The sequence below is a fragment of the Humulus lupulus genome, chromosome X (genome assembly GCF_963169125.1).
Source record: "Humulus lupulus chromosome X, drHumLupu1.1, whole genome shotgun sequence".
Taxonomy (NCBI): Eukaryota; Viridiplantae; Streptophyta; class Magnoliopsida; order Rosales; family Cannabaceae; genus Humulus; species Humulus lupulus.
Window position 1 is genome coordinate 55,143,911 of NC_084802.1, and position 23,510 is coordinate 55,167,420.

General features: G+C 41.8%; 1 long non-coding RNA gene across 1 annotated transcript; it reads left to right on the top strand.

Annotated features, from left to right (window-relative positions):
- The first annotated feature begins 20,512 nt into the window (after positions 1-20,512).
- On the top strand, positions 20,513-22,451 carry LOC133804068 (uncharacterized). The gene is made up of 2 exons (XR_009878285.1): positions 20,513-20,788; positions 21,480-22,451. It is a non-coding gene; the product is annotated as an uncharacterized LOC133804068 (long non-coding RNA).
- Positions 22,452-23,510: the final 1,059 nt, after the last annotated feature.

Below are 23,510 nucleotides of genomic sequence, written 5' to 3' on the forward strand. Positions count from 1 at the left end.
TCGAGGCTTCGTCATTGGCCTCATTTCCCGACCGCGGACTTCTCGAGCGAATTGGGAGAGATGCTTTCCTTTCTCTCCTCGGAGGAAGGATACCTGTGGGCAGTGGCACTTCCTCCCAGCGTTCATATTTTTTACTGGACCAGTCAGAGGTTGACTGGCCCTGTCCCAACAACCCACAAGCTCGTAGCTTGTCCTCATGTAATAGAAATGAGAGAGACCTCCTGCCGTAGGGGAGTCGGAGCAGGGCTTCTCTGTGCTCCTTCATTGTTTCGTCAGGGGTGGGACGCTGAAAGTTAGCTGAAAAACGAGGTACACTTCAACTAAATATAGATTTTAGGGCTAAAATTCCGAGCTTAAAAATAGAAAGTAACGAGAACACTTACGAATCCGCCTGAACGAACGGTGTCGAGATGGGGACAGACCGTCTGTCCAGAAAAAAGCCTTCTTGAAGTCAGGAGGGTGGTTCGGAAGATCTTCAAAGATCTTTGTCTCTTTGGGGTAGCTCGAAAGATAGTAAAAACCATCTCCTCCCCGAGCTCGGGAGGGATTACTCTTCAAACAAAAGAGATATAAAATCTCTTGGGGTGAAGGCCCTGTCCACCCCAGCTCGTGGAACAAGGACCTCAGAACAGACAGCACCCTGTATGAGTTGGTGTTGAGTTGGAATGGAGCCAACCCAACGAAATCAATGAAGTCTCTAAAAAAGGACTTCAGGGGCAGCAAAGCTCCTGCCCTTATATGCTCCTGGCTCCAGGCCGCGTATTTCACACTGGAATCGCGGCCCCCAGGAGCGAAACAGCTCCATTCATGCCTTGTCGGAGCTCGACACTTCAGTGTGTCCAACGAACTAAGGCCATGGAGGGCCAAGATATCAGTTATTTGGTCGGTGGTGGTAACCGAGCTCTGGTAGAATTCGGCTTCAAACATCTCCCTCCTAGGCTGCGAAGACGAAGGCTCCGCCATTAAGGAAAACTGGAGTTCCTCTGGGTGGTATGCAACCGTGACTTTTAACGCTGGGTCGAGGGGAATTGGCCTAGGTCCAGGGTTGGGCTCCGGATAGATGGCTTCCCGAAGAACTCTTCTCTTCTTTTCAATGACCTCGTCTATCTGACGACGATAGTGGGCTCGAATGTCCTCCTGCTCACGCGCAAGCTCGTATTCTTTTATCCGACGTTGGTTCCGGGCAAAGACCGATTCCGGGCTCGGAGATTTGGGCTCGTAAGGGATTGCTCGTAATGACCCCCACCGTCTTTCCGGATTCTGTGACATCTAACGAGAAAGAAAAAATGGTGAGGGCCATGCATGCAAGAATCACGAGCTCGATGGGATGAGCTCGGAGATCTAAGGACAAGAAACTAAGTATTAAGACCCTCACTAAAGAGTCAGAGCGCGTGTTCCACAGGAAAGAAAAAAGAGCGTGGATGATTTTTTGAAAATCCCGAAATTCAAGGGAAAGAAAGGTGGCGGTTAGCCAGGAAAGGGCATTTTTGAGTTTCACGCAATTGTCAAGAACGAGGGTTTCTTACCCAAAAACTTATTGTACAAGAAACATGGCCTAGAATTTTCAAAACCCTGAAAGTTGAAACTTCGTTCAAAGGACAAAAACTGGGTATAAACCAGAGGCGAACATCCAGAAAGAAAATCCAGAAAACATAAAAGCCTCTCGATTCAAAACCTCCTATCGTATCATTCTAATAACGCAAACTAGCATACGCAACAAGTACGACATGGATGAAAAAAAAAAAAAAAGAGCTAAAAACAAAATGGCATACTTACACAGTGATGGTGATTGCAGCGAAATCGTCGAGTGGAGAAGAGGTTGCAAGAAAGAACTCACTGACTCGAACAAACCAGGATTCCTTTGTTTCTTCGGCCTAGAAAACATGCACTGAGTGTAAACTGTGATAAGAAGTTTAGGGAGTGTTTTTCTTTTTTCTGGCTTGTGATGAACAAATGTGAAGAAGACGAAGAGGGGGTCTTGTATATATAGGTGGGAAAACTAAATTAATCAGGAGCGTTGATTAAAATCCTCAACAGATCGAATGGATGGGGATAGGTGACAAGATGGCACCGAAAAGTTGTCAGACGGACGATCGTGGGCGTGTTCCCAAGGTACTCAAGTACCTAAAGTGAGCAATACCCATCTGGCACGTGTCCATTTTCAAGAGTGTGATGGTATGGTTCCCAGAAAGAGTAGTTCAAAAGTTTCCTTCTCTTAGGATTCGAACAAATACTTTTGAGGGGGCAAGATGTTATACCCAGATTTCGAGCCATAGTAAATATGACCTCGAAAGCTGAGTTCGCAACAAATGGTCTCGTGAGGATTAGAGTGATCTAGGATTGTAAGTCGAGCCTGTAAAGTATGATATATGATCTCGAATGCGGTGATCTCGAAATGAATTCGATCTCGAAAGGTAGCTCTGAGAACACCTTCATCTTCAGGAACTACGGAGCATGGGTCTTGAGCTCGATATCCCATCTCGAAAGCAACGTTAGCTCGGGAGATGTCAGTGGCTCGCACAATGACATGAAACCTGAAATGCTGGAGCCTTGAAGATACGTTATAACCACCTTGAATATCTACAAGTATTATAACTATGAGATGTAACCCTCATTAATTGATGTAAATCCCCAAGAATTGTGGGATATTATTTATTCAGTTATACGCCCCCTGATCTTTGGGGGACGTTTCCTTTTATATCTGATTATTGGCATTTAAAGCCATTTATTTTTATTCACAAAAGAGTAACTACCCAAAATATGTGGGATAGTATTCTGCATCCTTCTCTATAAATAGAGAAGCCATGGACCATTGTAAAGGACCGAAATTCTGATCCTTAAGAGAAAACTCTGGAGAATTCAGGCTAAAGAATTGTTCAGAGATAATCTTGAGGTTAATAACCGAGACTCGTGGACTAGGCAGATTTAACTGCTGAACCACGTAAAAAATCGTGTGTTTGATTCGTTTGTGTCTATTGGCCATTGTCTTTAATTGTTTACGTGCTCTCTTCTTTTATCTGTTGACGAAAAACGGCGTCAACAGGATTTCATAAAGCCATTATAAAATATGGCTGTTGGAGATATGATTTTAACCCCAATAATGTATTTTTGGAGTTACAAAGTCATTTGGGAGGGTTTGGAGCCGTTTGGAAAAACAACACATTTTCAAGTGCTGAAAATGGGCTGTGGCCGCGGCCTGGGGGACAGAAAGCAGTGGCCGCAGCCACTGATGTCCCTGGTCGCGGCCACAGGTGCATTTCAGGCAAAATTTTCAGTTTTTTCCAAATATGTTGAATGGTTCTAAAAACCCAAATAACTCCCAAATCTCAAATTTAATTCCATATTAATCCAATTAAACATTGGTAACAGCCATGGGGGTTGGTGGAATTTGAAATCCAAAGGGTATCTCAAACTCTATAAATAGGAGCTAATTCTCACTTGTAAGACACACCATTTTTCATCCACAAAGCACTTGGCTGAAAAATACACCTTGAGGCTTGATTATTTCAGAGAGCTATTTCCTTGAGAGATCCCTTAGTGCTTAGAGAATAGGGGGAAATAAGCTTTTGGACAAAGCTTTTGAACATTGTTCAAGTTGGTGATCCCTACTACTCTACACTTTGGTTGAGTGTGAGTTTGTGTTTTTCATTGATCTTTTCATTCAGTTGTTCTTCTTGTATTATTATTGTATTGAGTTTGTAATCCTCTTCTTCTATTTCTATTTACATATTTATTGGTATCTGTTGTTTTAGAATTTTAGTTCTAATAATTCCATTCTTTCTCTCTTTTCTACATTTACTTGTATTGTTGGTCATTGAGTTGTAAATCTATTTATCTATCATCTTGTCCATTGTATTTTTTGCATAGAGTTGTAATATTTCTTACCATTTCCATTGAAATAGAATATATTCTCCAACACAATTTACTCTACATCAACAGAGAAGGAAGCAAAAAGCACCATGGATTCATAACTTCCTTCAGCTTTGCGTCACTAATCACCGAGTTGTCTGAATCATAAACAGTGAGAGTCCAACTTGAAATAGAAGCTTCAATGGCAAACCAATGTTGTTGTTCATAGTTCTGGCACCAATATACATCCTCAAATCCTCCCCAAGATGCCAGAAATTGCTACTCGATGCCGGTCAACATGGACAGAGCGTCAGAATCCCACATGAACTTTTTTTTTGTCGGCAATTTTCTTGTACTGATCATATCTGGCAGGTATCACTTGTGAGAAATAAAAATGTTCATCACAACTGCATTTTGTTGATATGTATTGGAAAAATACTTGCGACGCATACGAAGCATGTGTTCTGCCACATCAATATGCTACAAAGAGAGTACAATATCAGAAGTTAGCAAAGACCATGATAGATGGCTAAAAAATGATGCATAAATAAATTGAGTTCTCATCAAGCACTATCAAGCTTATATCAAACTAAACATCGATCTCATAGAGTCCATATTGAGCCCCATCGAGCTCATATCGAGCTATTCTCAGACGGTAAATAGCACCCCTATCGATCTATTATCGAGCTCCATCGAGCTCACATCGAGCTAATCTCAAACAGTAAGCAATAGTTCAACACTCTTATCGATCTACTATCAAGTTACATCGAGCTAGTCTCAAACAGTAAACAAACAAAACTTATGTAGCCTATCGAGCACCTATCGAGCTCATATCGAGAAAATTTAAAACAATAAACAACAACGCTAGTTCAACACCCTATCGATCTACTATCGAGCTCACATTGAGCTAATCTCAATCAGTAAACAACAAAATTTATGTAGCCAATCAAGCTTCTATCGAGCTCATATCGATCTAGGTAACCCCCCATCGAGCTCCTATCGACCTATCATCGAGCTCATATCGAGCCAATAAAACAGAACTTGTAAATTTGAAAACAAAACATAATTTCTACCACTATCGAGTCATTAGGTATAAATGGTTTACCCCATCATTGAGCCACGACCGGGGTGTCTTCCACGTCAAAAACCATGCTGGACCGTGATTCCCAGTCTTTACATCCTTCGGGGTCTTGTTGGGGATTTCTCCAAGCAGCCACTTGGACATTATCCTATACTGTTTGCGATCTGGCTTCTTGAGAGCGTCCAGCACCTGTGTAGCCTCCTATGTAGCCTCCTCTTCTGGTGCAGTTATATCAGTGCGAGGTCTTTTCCTCGTGGGATCGGTATAGTCCTCAAACCAATCTGACTTGTATCTTTGGCATCTAGTCCTACGAAACCAAACCCTAGCAACATCCTCAGGGTGGACAATCATGACTCCCGGAGTCGTAGCATCAGGTGTCACAATGATGGTCAGAGGCATGGTTGGATCATCAACATAGTCCAAAGGAATACCCAGTGACTCTGAGTCTGAATCTTCCTTGGAGTCCCTCGATTTCTCCTTAATTAACGTCAGGATCTGACTGACTGCGTCCAAGATCACTGACTGGTTCTTCAGTAGGGTCTCTTGTCGACCCTCGACTCTGTCCAACCACTCAATCAAGTTGTGCGAGCTCAGGGGCTGTGGCTGGGGCTGGGGTTGGGGTTGAGGCTGAGGTTGGGGCTAGTGCTGGGGCTGAGGCTAAGGCTGGGGCAACAGGAGGGGTAGGACCTGCAATCTCCTCCTCTAGGGAAGCATCATCAAATAACTTGGCTGCCTGAGAAACTATCTCCGTGATTTTCTCAAAAGTCGCATCCTCCTCCTCATCAGCCTCCGAGGGATCCTAGCCAAGCCCAGGATAAAGGGGAAGATCTCCCTCTGTCAACGACAAATAATAGTCTTTTTCTGCTGGTCGAGGCTTCAACATCGGAAGGACGATCAACTGTAAACAACATAAAGCATTTGGTTAACTCAAATAATCATAAAAAATAAGCATATATATAAAATAATTATTTAATGTCTATCAAATATAACTTACATTCTTCATCGATAACATCGGTGAGATGACGAACTTGGTGAAATCCTTGTTCCTCCGATGCGACCAACTAAGCATCCTCAGGACCATGTTTTCCAAGCTCACAACAAACTTAGTCGCAAGCTGCTGGATAGCCTCATATGCCCAATACTATAAGGCCGGGGCATAACCATACATACTATAATTGGACTCTTGCTGCACCTTGACATCCTTCTTGTTGTCATAGTTGGCCTTTTGCTTCACCATGTCCTTCTTACAAGACTGCAATAGCCTTCTATAAGAGTAATTCCCCCATGGATAGCTGAAGAAGTACTCTACGTCCTCAATAATTTTCAGAATATCTCGCCATATGTGCAACTTTCCCTCTATGGCATTCATAACTCTCTCAACCAACAAATATAGACCAAGCGTGTGCACATCTTCCACAACATTACAAGTCTTGAAAGCATGGTCCACCTGTGAGAGCTTTACTTTCTTAGCATCGTTGAAATACTCCTTTATAAACTGGTTGCTGAGATTATGCTCTTCCAACTCTTCTGGTGACGGGATGGTACTGAAATTCAACCTTGTCACCAGGGAAAACTCTCCCATGCCGAATATACTTCGACCCCAAGAAGAAATGCACCTCATCTTCGTTGTTGCTGGCGATTTTCCTCAACAGCAGTTGATGCACCAAGACTCCGGAGAAATTAAACTCCGAACCCAAGAAGAACTGCTTGAAAGGGGATTCCTTAGCCCTTTCAAGCAACCCGAGCTCCACAAACCTAGTCTTAATGTGATTTAAAGTGCTACTACCCCGATATGTCACTCGACCAGGAAAGTGATCACTGAACGGAACAAGCAACTTAGGCATCTACAACAACACATGAAAAAAAATTGGTAAGAAAACTGAATACAAAAAAATTTTAAAAAATCATAAAAAAACTGAAATAAGTTGTCATCGAGCTCTATCGAGCTATAAACGAGCTGCAACATACCCTATCGAGCAACTATTGAACCTATCGAGCAATATCAACAACCTAAATCTATAGAGACTATCGAGCCAGTGTCGAGCCTATCGAGCTAAGCAAAATCTGTCTACATAAATAACCATCGAGCTACAATCAAGTCTAATATCGAACCTATCGACCTATTTATCTAATACCACAGATCCATCGAGCTCCTATCAATCCACCATCGAACCGTTCAAACTACCCTATCGAGCCTACTATCGAAACATAATCGAGCCTATCGAGCTAGTTTCATATATTTCCATAGATCAATCGAGCTTCTATCGAACCTTCATCGAACCTATCGAGCTACTAGTTCAAACCCATAAAAAATGACAGACCTAAGAACTGCCATACCCATTCCACACCACCAGATTCAAAGGGATAAAAACAACAATAATGAGAATATGGGTTCAAGAATTTACCTTAATGAGAATATGGGTTCGACGGGTTTGATGGGTTCGAACTTGGTTCGACAGGTTTGACGAGCTCGGCGAGTTTGGGTGGCCGACTTCGGAGAAGAGAAAGAGAGAGGGTGAGATCGATTCTGGGTTTTGTTTTTTGAGGTTTACCTTCGGTTTGGGTTTGGGTTTCGGGGAGGAAGGGATTGAGAGCAACAAAGAGATAGAGAAAGTGTGAGAGAGTTTGTGGGGGGAAAATTTTGGGTGGGAAAAAATGAGAGGGGTATTTTTGGTACTTGGTGAAAGTTTAACATTAATTTGAAAAACTAATTAGTGCTGGTATTATTTAGTAATTATACACAATATTATGCATAAATAGTGAAATTTCCCTTTCGAAATTTCCTTTAAATTAATTATGATTACTTTTTATTTTTAGAAATATGGAAATAATTAAATATTAATATTTTTAAAAAGGTAATAAATATATTTATAATAAATATTACCTTAATTCACCACAACATTTTATACTTTATATTACATTGACAAATGACATTTTTTAAGAAGTGTTATTGATAAATATCTCATACGACATACTGGTTGTTTTTACATCATTAAACTAATAGGAAATTACATTTTATATGAGATTTTTAATAGAGTGTGCAAAAATATGGTTTTTTTTTTCAAAAAAAAGTTAATCTATGGCTTTTTTTAAGAATTTTCACTTTTATGGGTTTATTTTTCCATATTTTTGTATAAAAGTTGGTTTATGCCATAGTTTTACTCTTAGTCAAGTTTTATTAATTTGGAAGGTTATGTTTGTAATTTGATTATTGTTTTTTTTAGCTTATTTGTTTTTTTATATTGTTTTTATATTAATTTTTTTTGGTTGTTTTGCATTTTTTTTTTTGTAATATGAATTTTTTTTAAAATTATTTTTTATTTATTATAAACATGTTTTTTTTTTTCAAATCCTGGGCAAGGTAACCAGTTACTTGATTGATTTTTGACAGTTATGTAAAAAAAAAAAAATCCTAGAGCTAGGTTAAATAATATGCACCAGGAGGGGTAACTAGTTATCCTAAGATGAGTAATTTTCTACCATAAGAGGAGTAACCAGTTACCTAAGAGGGGTAGCGAGTTACTCATATTAAATATGAAAAGAAACATCACATTTGAAGAAAAAAGTAGAAGAACACTTCATTGAAAAAGGAAGAAGAAGTAACTATGATTTTAGTAACATAGGTAACCAGTTACCATAAAGAAATCATAAATATACACACACCAGAACGTGAAGGTAACAACTTACCCTCAGAAATATACACACAAAGAGTGTGAGGGTAATCAGTTACCCATTCACATTTTCATATTTTTATTAGTTTTCTTTCTAAATTTTGGTATTCCTATAAGTGTTACAGTAAAAAGAAAATGCTGAAAAAATTTGATTTGAATTTTTTATACATATAGTGGAAAAAACTATAAAAAAAAATTACAATAATAAATAAAAAATAGTAAAATAATTATGTAATGTTAAAATATATGTGTGAAAAAAATGAAAATGGAATGAGAAAAGAATAAGTACAAAAATGAAAAAAAAAATATGAAAAAAAACAAAAGAAATGATGAATGAAAAATATTAGATGAATAAATAAAAATGAAAAGAAGAAGAAGAAAAATAATGGAAAAATGAAAAGAAAAAAAATATGAATGAAAAAATTGGTAGAAAAAAATGAAAAAAAAAAGAAATGGAAGAAGAAAAAAAGCTCATATGTGTGTGTTATCCATAAAATTAGCATTGGTGACGTGGCAAGTGATCCCTGGACACGTGGCTGACACCTGGAAACGTTCTGCTAGAGTATCGACCAGAGGACACATTAGAAGCAGTGCAAGCCTGTCTTACCTGCGACCAGTCTGGTCGATAGTTCCGTGTACAAGGCGACATTAATGGGAAGATCTTTATGAATCCCGAATTTATCTCACACAATCTCCTGAGTATCCGATTATTCAGGAAAGAATATTTGTAACAATCTTTTGTAATCCCCCTTGAGCCTATAAATAGCAAGAGATAGCTCAAGGGAGAGGAGATTGATTTTTTCTTGGATTTTGAATCATTTGAGACTATAGTAATTCTCCTAGGAATATTGTATTGTTCTTCAGAGATCAGTGAAACTCATTGAACCCTAGTTCTTTGATCACTCATCTCATTTTTATATCAATATCAGTCTAAGTGGACGTAGGTCATTACCAAATTCTGGGGCCGAACCACTATAAAATACTGTGTCTTATTTACTTTTGTCGTTACGTTCTTCTCATCTCTTTCATTCATATCAAGCATATTCTGACTCCGTGTCAGTTGGCCAAATCTTGGGTCAACATTCTGGTGCTTTCATTGAGAGCTTGATTTATCGTTGTTGAGAAAACTAATGGTGAAAGCTGGAAAGAAAACTGGACAGGCGGCCGCCGCTGCACCGTCAAACCCGCCACCTCCTCCTCCTCCTGCAAGCATGGCAGAGGATGAGCCACAACTGGATTTTGAAGAGGAGGAAATGGATGATGCAACGTTGAAGAGTACCCTAGGCGCGTTGCAGAAAGAACTGGCTAGTCTGAGAGCCAGTCAGGAGACTGCCGCTGAAGTTATGGCGCGGTAGCAGCAGGAGATTAAACGGCAGCGTGCAGAATTGAGCGAAAGGCAGGCGGAGTTGGACCGCCGCCAAAACGAAGCCATGGCAGCCCTTGAGGCAGCCTTACTATTGGCTAGAAATCAGGTCGCACCTGTCTCGCAGCCTGACCCACCTGCGAATAGGCCACCCCAGAGGGGTCCTAACCCGAGCCCACCGATCCATCCTTCGAGTCCGCAAAGACCCGAACAGCCTCAGATGCCCCATGGCGATGTCCCACTAGAGCCTGAGGTACAGCCACTGTCCCAAGCTGCTCGGGATAATCCCCCGTAACAGAGGCAGAATAGGGCCGAGCATCAGCCTCGCAGCCCTAGACGTTGTAGGGATGATGGGCCGAATCTACCGAACAGAGGACAATACCCTCCTGGTAACAGGAGGGACTCATAGTTAGGCTCTGCGGTCCGAGACCCCCCACGGCACGATAATTCACAGGGACACCACGACCAGCGCAGGCCACCCTCTAACGCTCGGGACGGTTCAGCCAGGAACGGACATCGAGGGAATAGTCGATCTCACCATAGCCAGTCAAGGTTCAGAGATGGCCACAGATACAATGAGGCCGACTCAGGCAAAGGAAATGCCGGTGGGAGGAATGAAGAAAGAGGTAAAGGCAGGAGCCAGGTACCTCAAGATGACCAACCCAATAGACAGGATGTTGGGGGGCAGCCCAGACAAAATAATGTCTTCAACCGGCTCGGGGGAAGCGAGCAGCGGAGAAGAGAAGAGGACCTGAGAGATGTACTCAATGATCGCCGTGAGAGGCATGGCGAGAACGTCCCCCCGGCAACGGAGGCCACAGCGATTCCTGTCGCTGTACAGGCCCAGATAGACGCCCTCAACCAGGCAATACAACAGCTGGTCGGGGGAAGGACTTCTTACATCGATCACGATAGGAGGAAAGGCACTCCATTCGTACAAAGGATAGCTAACGCCGAAACTCCCAGCAAATTCAAGATGCCTACGCTTCCAAAATTTGACAGATATGGAGACCCAATCTCGCATGTCAATAAGTTTGAAATTCAAATGGACATTCAGAAAGTGTCCGAAGACGCTCGGTGCAGGATCTTCCTTGCAACACTTTCTGAAGCTGCGCAGGAGTGGTTCTTCAAATTCCCTCCCGCAAGCATTGTTTCTTGGGAAATGTTCGTACGAGAATTCTACGGACAATTATATGCTGGTCGTGTACACCCGAACGAAGCAAACCAGCTAGTCGAAATTCGTCAGCAGGATGGGGAGTCAGTGAAAGACTACATCCAACGTTTTATGCGAGCCGCAGCTGGAGCGAAGACGGTCGGGGACGAAGGGAAGATGATGGCCATAATCGAAGGAGTAAAACGTCGTTCTCCCCTCTAGAAAAGTCTCCGAAAGGAAGAGGTGAGAACTACCCAAGAATTTTTGGACCGGGATGATCGCTACATCAAGCTCGAAGAAGCCATTGCCGACGATGGAAAGCCCTCAGGCAAGGATAGGAAGGCTTCCGAACCCGCCAAAGCCGCCAATGAGCCCAAACCTAATGGCAATGGAAAAGGCAACGGGAACGGCAACGCTAATGGCAAGAATGGTGGAAAACGGCCGTATAACGAGCCTTCCACCTCCGACAATAAACGAGCCAAGGGTAATCGTTATGAACCTCGGTTCACTAACTATACTGCCCTCGTTGAGTCTCGGGGAGAGGTGTATCAGGCCACAAGTTCGAGTGTGCCTTACAAGAAACCTGGCCCCATTCGAAAAGATATTTCGAAAAGAGACACCACCAAGTTCTGTCGCTACCATAACGACTACGGACATGACACTAATGAATGCAACTAGTTAAAAGATGAAATCGAGTTCCTTATTAGACAAGGACACTTGAGAAGATACGTACGGGCCTCGGGAAATTCCCAACGAGAAGCTCCGGGTGGCAACGAGCAGGCGTCCACATGCCAACGCTCGCCACCATTACAGCCTGCCCCCGTGGCTGGAACACTCTTAACCATCTGCGGAGGCCCGCACCTCGCGGGAAATAGCGGAAAGGCCAGAGAACGATATGCTCGGACTCTGCGCCACGACCAGGACATCGAGATGATGACTGTGGAGGACCGTGCACCAAAAAAGGCTCGGTCTAAGGAAGGTGAGATAACCTTCTCTGATGGCGATGCCCAACGCGTCCGGTTCCCACATTCCGATCCGCTGGTCGTGGATATCCAGATGGCCAATATGATGGTGAAGAGGGTACTGGTCGATACAGGAAGTTCAGTGAACATCCTGTATAATTCAACACTGGAACGCATGAAATTGTCCGTAAAAGACTTGGAGCCCTGCAATCAAACGATATACAGCTTCTCTGGAGAAGGACTCGCCCTAGCCGGAATGATCAAACTCCCAGTAACGACGGGTATAGCGCCTGCAACAAGGACATTACTCGCCACTTTTGTAGTGGTTGATTGTCCTTCGGCGTACAACGCCGTTATTGGAAGGCCCATACTGGTTGATCTACGGGCCGTCATCTCTATGTGGCACCTAGCCATGAAGTTCCCAACAGACGCGGGGGTAGGACGCGTTTTGGGAAACCAAAGGGAAGCCAGGGAATGCTACAATGCCTCGATCACAAAGGCGAAAAGTGGAACGTCGAAGAGCACTACCCCTGATAGATTGCAGATGGTAGTTGATACGCAAGCCCATTCAGGTGATGAAGTCACCAAATAGGGTGTTGCCCAAAGTGGGGATGGAGATTTGGATCCTCGCTTTGGGGATTTTGAAGAAAATGTTGGACCCGTCGAGGACCTAGAAGAGGTCCAACTCGACAAAGAAGACCCAACCAGAGTCATAAAGGTTGGGAAAAACTTAGAGCCTACCACGAAGCACGCACTGGTGGAATTCTTGCGAAAAAACCAGGAGGTTTTCAGCAGACAAGTGCGTCCCATTCTTCAATCTACTTAGGGGGAATAAGAAGTTTGAATGGATGAAAGACTGCGAGCAAGCATTCCAAGCGCTGAAAGCTCATATGGCACAGCCTCCCATCTTATCAAAGCCGATCGAAGGAGAAACTTTGTTTATTTATCTGGCGATTACTAAATTTGCTGCCAGCGCGGTGCTAGTGCGGGAGGAAGAAGGCGTACAGAAAGCAGTCTACTATATCAGCAAGAGACTGATCGGGGCAGAATTGAGATATCCACCAATCGAAAGGTTAGCATATTGCCTAATTCTAGCCTCTAGAAAGTTACGTCCTTACTTCCAAGCCCATCCTATCACAGTTTTAACTGACCAGCCCCTTCGGCAAGTCCTCCAAAAACCCGAGGCGGCTGGGCGATTGTTAAAATGGGCAGTCGAGCTAGGACAGTTCGACATAACCTATTCACCGCGAGCAGCAGCAAAGGGACAAGTCTTAGTCGATCTTATTGCGGAGTTCACCGAACTCCCAGACAGTGAGCAATGCAAACAGCCTGAAGCACCTGTGCCTCAAGATAAAACTCCTTCGTGAAAGCTATTCACGGATGGTTCATCCAACGAATCCCATGCTGGAGCGGGAGTGATATTGATAACGCCGGAAGGGCATCGATTTCACTGCGCCATCAGGTTCGACTTCACTGCATTGAACAATGAAGCAGAATACGAAGCACTCCTCGCTGGATTGAGAATGGCAAAGGATAAGAGCATAAAGACGCTTGATATCTACAGTGATTCGCAGCTGGTGGTAAATCAGGTCCTAGGAGAATATCAAGCGCGAGGTTTGAAAATGGTAGCCTACTTAAAATAAAACAAAGGACCTGCTAGCCCAGTTCACGAAGTACACCCTCCAGCAGATCCCGCGAGATCAGAATTCAAACGCGGACGCCTTGGCCAAACTCGCGAGCGCGAAGGATGCTGACACTTTGAACATTGTGCCAGTTGAAAGACTGAGTAAGCCTAGCATACAAGCAACTGAGTCCAGTATGGAGATTCGAATGGAGGATACGTGGATGGCGCCTTACTTGGAGTATCTGACAAATGGTGCGCTGCCAATAGATAGGAACAAAGCCAGAACTCTACAAAGACGGGCTGCTAGGTACATACTGGTCGATGGTGTTATGTACCAAAGAGGATACTCGATGCCACTACTCAGGTGCGTTACACCAGAAAAGGCTAAGGAGCTCATGAATGAGGTGCATGAAGGTTTCTGCGGAGATCACGCTGGGGGGCAGAGTTTGGCAAAAAAGATTCTAAGGCAAGGCTACTTTTGGCCAACAATGAACGAGGATTCGATGGAGTATGTACGAAGATGTGATAAATGTCAAAGGTTCTCCAAGATTCCACGAGCAGCTCCAAACGAATTGAAGCAGATGCAGAGCCCGTGGCCTTTTGCAGTATGGGGGATAGATTTGATTGGATCCCTGCCTACAGGGAAAGGCGGAGTAAATACGCAGTTGTGGCAGTTGATTACTTCACCAAATGGGCCGAAGCTGAACCACTCGCAACCATCACGACCAAGAAAGTTCTTGATTTCGTCATCAAGAACATTGTATGCAGATATGGTTTTCCCAGGAAGATAGTTTCAGACAACGGGACCCAATTTGACAGCGACTTATTCACCAATTTTTGCGAGAGGCATGGAGTTATCAAAAGCTTTTCTTCAGTTGCACACCCCCAAGCAAATGGGCAGGTCGAAGCTGTTAACAAGACTCTTAAGGACACCCTGAAGAAAAGACTAGAAGAAGCTAAAGGAGCATGGCCAGAATAGCTGCCTGAAGTCCTCTGGTCGTATAGAACGTCTCACCGAACAACGACAGGACATACTCCATTTTCCTTAGCCTATGGGTATGAGGCTATGTTGCCTGTTGAGTTAGATCCCCCCTCACATCAGCGCTTAACTTACGACCAGATATCAGAATAGCCAGCTAATGATGGAGTCCCTAGACTCAATCGATGAGATACGAGAGAAATCTCAACTCCGAGTTGCTGCATACCAGCAAAAAGTCGCCTGGTACTTTAACTCCAAAGTTAAAGAAAGAAAATTCAACGTCGGAGATTTGGTGCTACGACGAGTTTTCTTAAATACCCGCGACCCTACCGCTGGAGTGCTCGGACCCAATTGGGAAAGACCTTACCAAGTTGAAGACGTCCTTCCTCTAGGTACCTACAAACTTGCACGCTTAAACGGAGATCTCGTTCCACGCTATTGGAATGGAGAACACCTGCGCAAGTATTATCAGTAAACAACCCTTTTTAAAGGACTGGCTTGTATTAATTTTTTTAATTTTTACAAGTTTTGCAAAGAGGGTTAGCCACGTTGTATGGCTAACTGCTCGTATATGTAAGGTTCTATTATAGAATCACTCGTAAATACATGTTTAGTCCATTTTTAATACGAGATTATAAGGGACTGTGCACAGCCAGTCATTCTTGCCAACCATTGTGAATTTACATTTACAAGTATTTGTTCATTACATGTGTTGTTTTGCTGTATTACAAAGTATCAATTTTCATACGAACAGGAATGTTCAAATAGGCAATGGTCAAGGCAAGTGACCAAGGACCTAAAGCTCCTCGATCACTTGGGGGGCATATAAGGCACATCGATAGCAAAGCATACTCGCAAGGTATGTAAACACATGAACAAAATGAATGAAAGCATGCTACAGTACTTAGAGTATTTTTCAAAATTTATGTTTTGTGAAATCATGCCAAAGTACTATGCTAAGTTCGGTCATATGGACAAATGTTATAATAAATAAAGATATTATAGCATCAAGATATAAGCTTTTATACCGCAAGCATCGCTGCTTGGATGTAACTGTTCATGTAAAAGAAAAAAGATTTGCTGCCCGTGCAGCAAAGTGTAAAAAGAAATGATTGTCTTTACATCACGACCCGTAGGTCGTGTGGCCAAAAAGAGAGAAAAAATAAATGGGAAAGTTCAAGAGGCATTTGGGGCCGAAGGGTCCTGGGCAGCATCCTGGTTGGTTGCGTCCTCGACAACTTCTTCTTCTTCTACACCAACGATGCTTGGAGAAGCAGGGATCCTCAGTCTTGCCTCCTCTTCGGCTAGTTGAGAGGAGCAGCGAGCCAACTCAGCAGTCCTGACTTCCTCCGAAAGATAGCTAAAGTCGGCACCCTGGTTGTGTTTCCAGAAGTTGTAGAAACATCGGAGTGTCGTCCTCTTGTACTTTTCAAGGTTTTTGGAGTTGTCAAGCTCCAGCTGCTTCACCTTGCCTTCAAGAGTGACAATGGCCTGGTCCTTGGACTTGAGTGTCTCTCCCAAATGCTTGATCTCGCTAAGATGGGTTTGATTGGACTCTCGATACTGCTGCCTCAACTTCACCGCGGCATCTTTTGCGGCTTCAGCCTCTGACAGTCTGGTCACCGCAGCATCCCTCTCTCAAGCCAGTGCCTCCAACTCCTTGGCGTGCCTGGCCTCTGCAGCCGAAAGCTCCTCAGCTGCCTTCACTTGATGCCTCTCAGTGGCCTTTGCCTTGGCCTGCTCGATGGAAGCCTGGATACGAGTGCGAGCAGTGATAGCAGACAGTAAGGCCTGTGAACAAAGGAAAAAGTTAGAGCCTGCTGTGAAGAGTAAAAGACTAAGGTTTAAAAAGTGAAGAAGTACTCACACTGGAGATTTCATTCAGGGCCCTGTTCAGAACCTGGTCAGCCCCCATGTTTTCAACCTCGACCATTGCATCTTTGACACGGTCACCTTTACCAATGCGGTCAAGGCGATCCCTGGCTGATCGAAGGGCCCGACTCATGAGTTTGGACCCGAGAGCTTCTTCACGAGTAATTTCCTCTCTAGGGGGCGCAGCCGGAGGATTTGGTAGAGCAGGAGGAGTCTGATTCTCAGTAGGAGCTGGTGGATGAGTCTGCCCAGTTGGCTCAGGAGTCTGCCCAGTTGGCGCGTCCTTGGGAAGGTCTTCTGTTCGACCCTTCTTGGCTGGAGGGTCTCGGCTGGATTCGCCAGTTCTCCTCTTGGATCTCCGCTGGAGTTGGGGAACCTCCTCTTCCTCCTCGGCCTGGTACATGTCAAAGATATTGGGAGTGGCCATATCTACGTGCAAGTAAACACAGGAAGCTGATAAGAATAAGAGGCAGATGAAAATATATTATATGCAACAGAAGAAAGGCAACAAAGTGAATACCCGAGCTACAACTATTGGTCGTTACACTATTGAATCTATTAGTCATATACTCATTATCTGGCATGAAGAAGTCTGGCCCTAAGTTTGGAGCATATGTAAAGTTACCCTCCCCGTCAAATAGATGACAGGGAATTGGCAAACCATTTAAAAGCGAAATGACTTTACCGTTATCATCAGAGGATTCTCCCAAGTCCACAATAGGCTCTTTGGCCTTTTGTTTCCCCTTGCCTTGGGGAGTAGAAGATCTTTCTGCAGAAGGATTGCCCATGGGCTCCCTGATTGTAACCCCCGTTGGCCTCCTCCTTCGAGGAGACACAGGAGGTTGCTGCTCGGGAACCCCCTCGGCAGTGGCTTCGTCCACCACGGACCCTCTAGTTTCATGGCGAGGAGCCAGGAGGCCAGACAGCCTCAAGTTTTCTTCAGTCACCAAGGTCTTGACGCTTTTTGCTGCGTCGGACATCCTGGCCAGAGTAATAGACCTCAACACCATGGCTGGTGTTGGGGTCGGGCGTAACCAAGGGCCTGAAAAGCAGATTACAGTTTGAGAAAAACGAAAGGAGACACCTTAAGTAAAAGTATCGACCAGTCAGAAGCGGCGCTTACCTCCTCGTGCGAAGGCCAAATTGTTGCTGATTACATCCGGAGTAAAGAAGTACTCCTTATGATAATGCCCCACGTTTGATATATGGGTGGTGTCACTCAGGAACGTTCGGTTGGTCTCTTGGTGGCAGAAATGAAAGAAACCCGTCCCGTTGTGTTGCGGGTTAGACTTAAGGTCAAAAAGATAGTTGACCTCGCGGGGCGAGGGTTCTGGCCATTTCTTAAGTTTATACAGGATATAGAGTGCGGCCAGCATCCTATATCCGTTTGGAGTTATTTGGAAGGGGGCAACACCAAAATAATTGGCCACCCCCACAAAAAAGGGATGAAGAGGGAGATAAGCTCCCGCCTCAATATGATACCGAGACCAGGCGCTGTTTGCACCTCCGGGGAGGTTAGCCCTCTGGTCTTCAATAGGACGTATAATGGAAACCCCTGTGAGAGGGAATTTCCTGAAGCAGTTAGCAACCATTCGAAGAGTTACTGAACTGGTTGGGGAAGTATACCACTCGACATCAGGCAAGTTCTGATGGCGAGGGCTGGCCCTAATTTGGATATTAGGGTCAGGAACAAGATTTTCCCGACCACTGGTCGAGGGAGCCCTTGCCTGCGAATCAAGCCGGGCAGGAGAATTTGGGTTGTTTTCAGACTCGGGTCTTTTCTTTCCTGAAGATTTGGAACGGGCCATTGAAGGAGAAGGATGGGGTCTGGAAGAAGATCGCGAGAAAGGGATCTCGTGGACACGGTCAGCTGGTTGTTCTTCTCCCTCGAGCAGTTGGGCGAGAAGGTCGTCGTCAATAGGCCTTTCACCTCCCCACAAATCTGGCATTAAAGTCTGCATACAGAAGAATGGGGAGGTGAGGATAGAAAACTTTTAAAAGCTTTTTAGAATAACGCTGGTCAAGTATAAAAATTAAGTTTTTATACAACAACATTCTAACAAAAGGCTAAACTTTTCTACACGAACAGTTTGAAAAAATGATCAAAGGGTGAAAGTAAAAAGTTTTTCTGGAAAAGCTTTTTCAACTCCCCTTGGGGCGGGAAAAATTTATTTTTCAACTAGCCTAAAGATCGAATTTTTACTTCGATTTTACGTCCTAAAAAGCATGATCCCGGATTTTAAACTAACTCGTAACCCTATTTCGCTTACAAAATATTCTGTCTACAAGCGTCTCAAACCAGAAGCAGATAAACTCAAACAGTACACAGTCAGAAGCATGCATCACAAAAAATTAGAAGCGTGGGAACTTGAAAACTTACCAAGAAAGGTGATCGTGAAGATGGAAGAAGGGTCTTCAGAAATCAAGAAGCTCTCGAATGGGGTCCTGAAAGTGCAAACAGAACGATCTTCAGGAACGTTAAGGGCTCTGGATTTTAGTTTTTCTTGTGGAGACGATGGCGTGCGTAAAAAGAAAATAAAGGCTTCGAAGGTCTTATATAAGTTTGTCTCTGGTAGTAAAAAATATAATCATTCGTTTCCCTTTTTCAAAGTATGGGGAAGCGGGATGGCCGTCGAAATCTTTTCTAGGGAACCGAAAGGACGTGATTGGACAGAGGTAGGTTGCTTTTTTCAAGAACACACGAAGGGTTCTGACACGTCAAGCGGGGTTACCGAAGAGTCGTTCGTTCAAAAGTTTATTTACTGCTCGTGATAAATAAACTTGGGGGCTTATCCATAAAATTAGCATTGGTGACGTGGCAAGTGATCCCTGGACACGTGGCTGACACCTGGAAACGTTCTGCTAGAGTATTGACCAGAGGACACATTAGAAGCAGTGCAAGCCTGTCTTACCTGCGACCAGTCTGGTCGATAGTTCCGTGTACAAGGCGACATTAATGGGAAGATCTTTATGAATCCCGAATTTATCTCACACAATCTCCTGAGTATCCGATTATTCAGGAAAGAATATTTGTAACAATCTTTTGTAATCCCCCTTGAGCCTATAAATAGCAAGAGATAGCTCAAGGGAGAGGAGATTGATTTTTTCTTGGATTTTGAATCATTTGAGACTATAGTAATTCTCCTAGGAATATTGTATTGTTCTTCAGAGATCAGTGAAACTCATTGAACCCTAGTTCTTTGATCACTCATCTCATTTTTATATCAATATCAGTCTAAGTGGACGTAGGTCATTACCAGATTCTGGGGCCGAACCACTATAAAATACTGTGTCTTATTTACTTTTGTCGTTACGTTCTTCTCATCTCTTTCATTCATATCAAGCATATTCTGACTCCGTGTCAGTTGGCCAAATCTTGGGTCAACAGTGTGAAAAAAAAATGGATGGAGAAAATAATAAATACAAAAATAAAGAAAAAATAGAATGAAAAAAATGAAAAAAAAAAAAAGAAAACTGAAAAAATATGAACAAAAAAAAAAACAATACAAATGAAAGAAAAAAAAATAGATAAACGAATAAAAATGAAAAAAAAGAAGAAGAAGAATAATGGAAGAATGGAAAGAAAAAAGAGATGAAGGAAAAAATTGGTAGAAAAAAAAAAAGAAAAACGGAAAAAATAAAAGAAAAAATAAATAAGGAAAAAAAAATTAAAAAAAAAACTAAAAAAATGAAGGAAAAAATTAAAAATTAAAAAAATAAAATAAAATCACTTTCAAAATAAAAAAAAACATACTTATGATAAAAAAAAATGTAGCATTTTCATATTTTAGTTAACTACTAATTATATTTTCCATAGTTTAATTTTTTTTAATAAATTTTTCCATACAAATTAAAAAATATATATATATATAATTTCTATATTTTGGTAGTATAGTATAAGTGATATTTTTAAAAAATTTCCTTAAACTAATACCGTACATTGGGCTTTCAATGGAATGTTGAGTATTAGGGCCCGAATAAAACATATACTGCACATATTGGACTCATTTTACATCATTTCTCTCTCTCTTCGCTCACTCTTTCGGTATCTCCTAAACCCTCGATCTCTTTCTTCCTTTGATTTCTCTTCATCTCCCCAGTGATTTGATTGAATCGTTCATCATTCTTTCTCAATGACTCTCATAAATTCTTGATGGGAAGCTTTGGCACAAGCAACCTAGCCCGGCGTTCTTTTTGCTCCAGTCAACTCTCTGGCGAAGTCTCTCCTATAGAAGTGAGTCCTGAATTTTTTTGACTTTTGATTTGGTTCCTCTTATGTCTTCTATTGATTGAATGTTATAGTTTTTAGATTTCTCCAAAATTTATATTTTAGTATTTTTAATTCAGGATTGAAAGTCTTTTGAACTTTCCAGTATTGGCAACAATCTTTGATTGTACACAAGCAGAACATATATATAGTTTGAGAATCATACGGATGGTAGATTTTGAGAATCATGTTTCTCTATAACTTATACATCTCTATCTCTGTTTGTTGTTTTTGTTTCCAAATGCATAGTGGTCTCTACATCTCTTTTGTTTGATATTGCTGTGAGATCATTTATTCTGTAGTTCGTGGTAACCAACTATGTCTCTCTTGGTGAAGGTGAGTGTTCGTTAGATATTAATCTTATTCTTAATCTCCATTGGATTTATTTTACTTGAGATTAAATTTCTTACATAAAAATCCACACACAAATAAATTTTATTAATCTCAGATTTAGAAACTCTCTTAGAGTTTAATAAATTTAGTAGTTTATATCTTGCTTAGTTTTTCTAAACAATTGTGAGAAGATTCATTTGGTTTCACCTCACCTATTCTGCTCAATAATTTACATTTCTATTGCGCTCAGGGTGTTTGAAAAAATTACTTATTGAATGACACAAGGATAACATGTTTTGCTTTGTTTCGGTTGACCAAAAAATAGAGCACAGAGTCATCCACTGTTGTGCATAAGATGGAAAGTGGTGAGCAAGTCACTTAGAAAATGAATTCAATGGAAAAGAAGAGGAAAATCATAAACGAGTTCCCCAGTCCAAGGTATAATTTTTATGATATATTATTTTCTTTCTACATTTGGGTTCTCCACAATTTCTTAGTTGTATATCATTTAATTCATATTATAATATAATATGGGCTACGTATTGTTCTGTTATACGATCATCATGCAAGAGGAAAAAAGCATAAAAGTTGTGCTTACTCTGTATGTCACAAGCCTTGTAGATAGGGTAAGAACTATTGTTGTTGTATTAGCAGTAATAATTGTAAGTTTATCTCTCGTTGTCTTCACTTTTTCTTTTCTTTAGAAATAAAAAATAGTTGCCTGTATCTTCTTGGTAGGATTCTAATACATTTTAGTTTGTAACACTATTTGTTTAAGTACTGTGAGAATAAAGAAGCATTCTATGTTGTTGACTAATTATTATATTGGAATAAAATTGTAATAATCTGTCTACTACTAAAACACTACTATAGATTGGCATTGTTAAGTTATTGGATAATTATAATGGAGTGGTGTAATGGACTTTGACTAACCTTTTGTTTTGCAGTATGAAGAGGATGACTAAGTGTAATAAGTTTTAATACTCAATTCGTTAAAAGTACATTTTATATTTCTGTATATAATATATCATATTAGATCAAGTTGCATTGTGGAATTCATGATATATTTTATTTACTCTTATTAGACTCTAGTAGTTATCATTGGATTTTGATTTTTTATTATTTTTGCTGTAACTTGTTTAGATAATATTTGAGACCAATTGACTGCTTGGTCCCTTCAAAACTAGTTATCCCGTTGCTCTGAAACTTGAGTTGCTTGCTTCTTATCTTCAGATTTTATTGCATATTATATCTGGTGAATAAAATTAGAGTTACTCTCTGATATTGGTTTTATTTATGTTGGATTTTGGGCCCATGAGGTGCCTTTCATTTTCTTCGCACATTCTCTCTTGGCCCTAGAGTTGCTCTCTTCTCCTTGATGTCTGATTAGTGCCAAAAACTACACATTTATTGATTTTAATAGTCAAAATAAATTAAGTTTTAATTAATATTTTCATCGAATTAATATGATTAAATTTATAAATGAAAATATTTAATTTTAATTTAGTTTGATTTATTTTGTAAGATTTAATTGGTATTTTTGGCACTTGGCAACAAAGAAAAAAATAAATAAATAAAATTAAAGAAAGAAAAGGAATTGTGGTATTTTTGAAAGAGGGAAGCCCAAATAATATCTCAGGCCCAACCTCCTTTTCCCTCACTCCTCAGCAGCCCAGCACCTCACTCCCTCTTAGCACTTCAACCTCTCGGGTCCGTTGCTCCAGCCATTGACCCGGTCAACTCCGCAGCTTCCTCCAGCGACCTCATCGGGTGACCTTCGGCCCAAAGAGCCCAACATCATCAACTCTCCATTAGCCAATGCTTCATCCGAAGCCCAGCAGTCATGCCCAAAGCCAACTCAACTCTCCATTAGCCAATGCTTCATCCGAAGGCCCAGCTCGAGTCCAAGCCATCTCCTTTAGCATCCAGCGGCCCAACAAAGGCCGAACACCCCAGTGGCCTAACTCGCCTCAGCCTTTCTTCTCCTTTAGCCAGCGCCACATGGCGCACTCCCATTGGCTGCCCTTGGTCAAATTTCCAGCTGCAATAGTCATTCCAGCCCAACCTTTCTTGCACCTTGGGCCTTGCAAAATTGTCATTTTGAGCTTTAAAGCTCATCTTTTTTGGTGCTTTAGAAAAAAAATATATTGACCATACACCAAAATAAATAGGGTAATATTTATAATAAGATTTGATTTTTCAAAATCATATTTTATTATTAATATTTCAGATTTATTTTGTAAACCCTATTTTGTTGTTTAATTTCTTTTTAGTCATTTTCTCCCTTCATAAATAAGGACTCTTTCTTCATATTTTCTATGTAATTTTAGGAAGCAAAACTCTACCAAATTTTAGT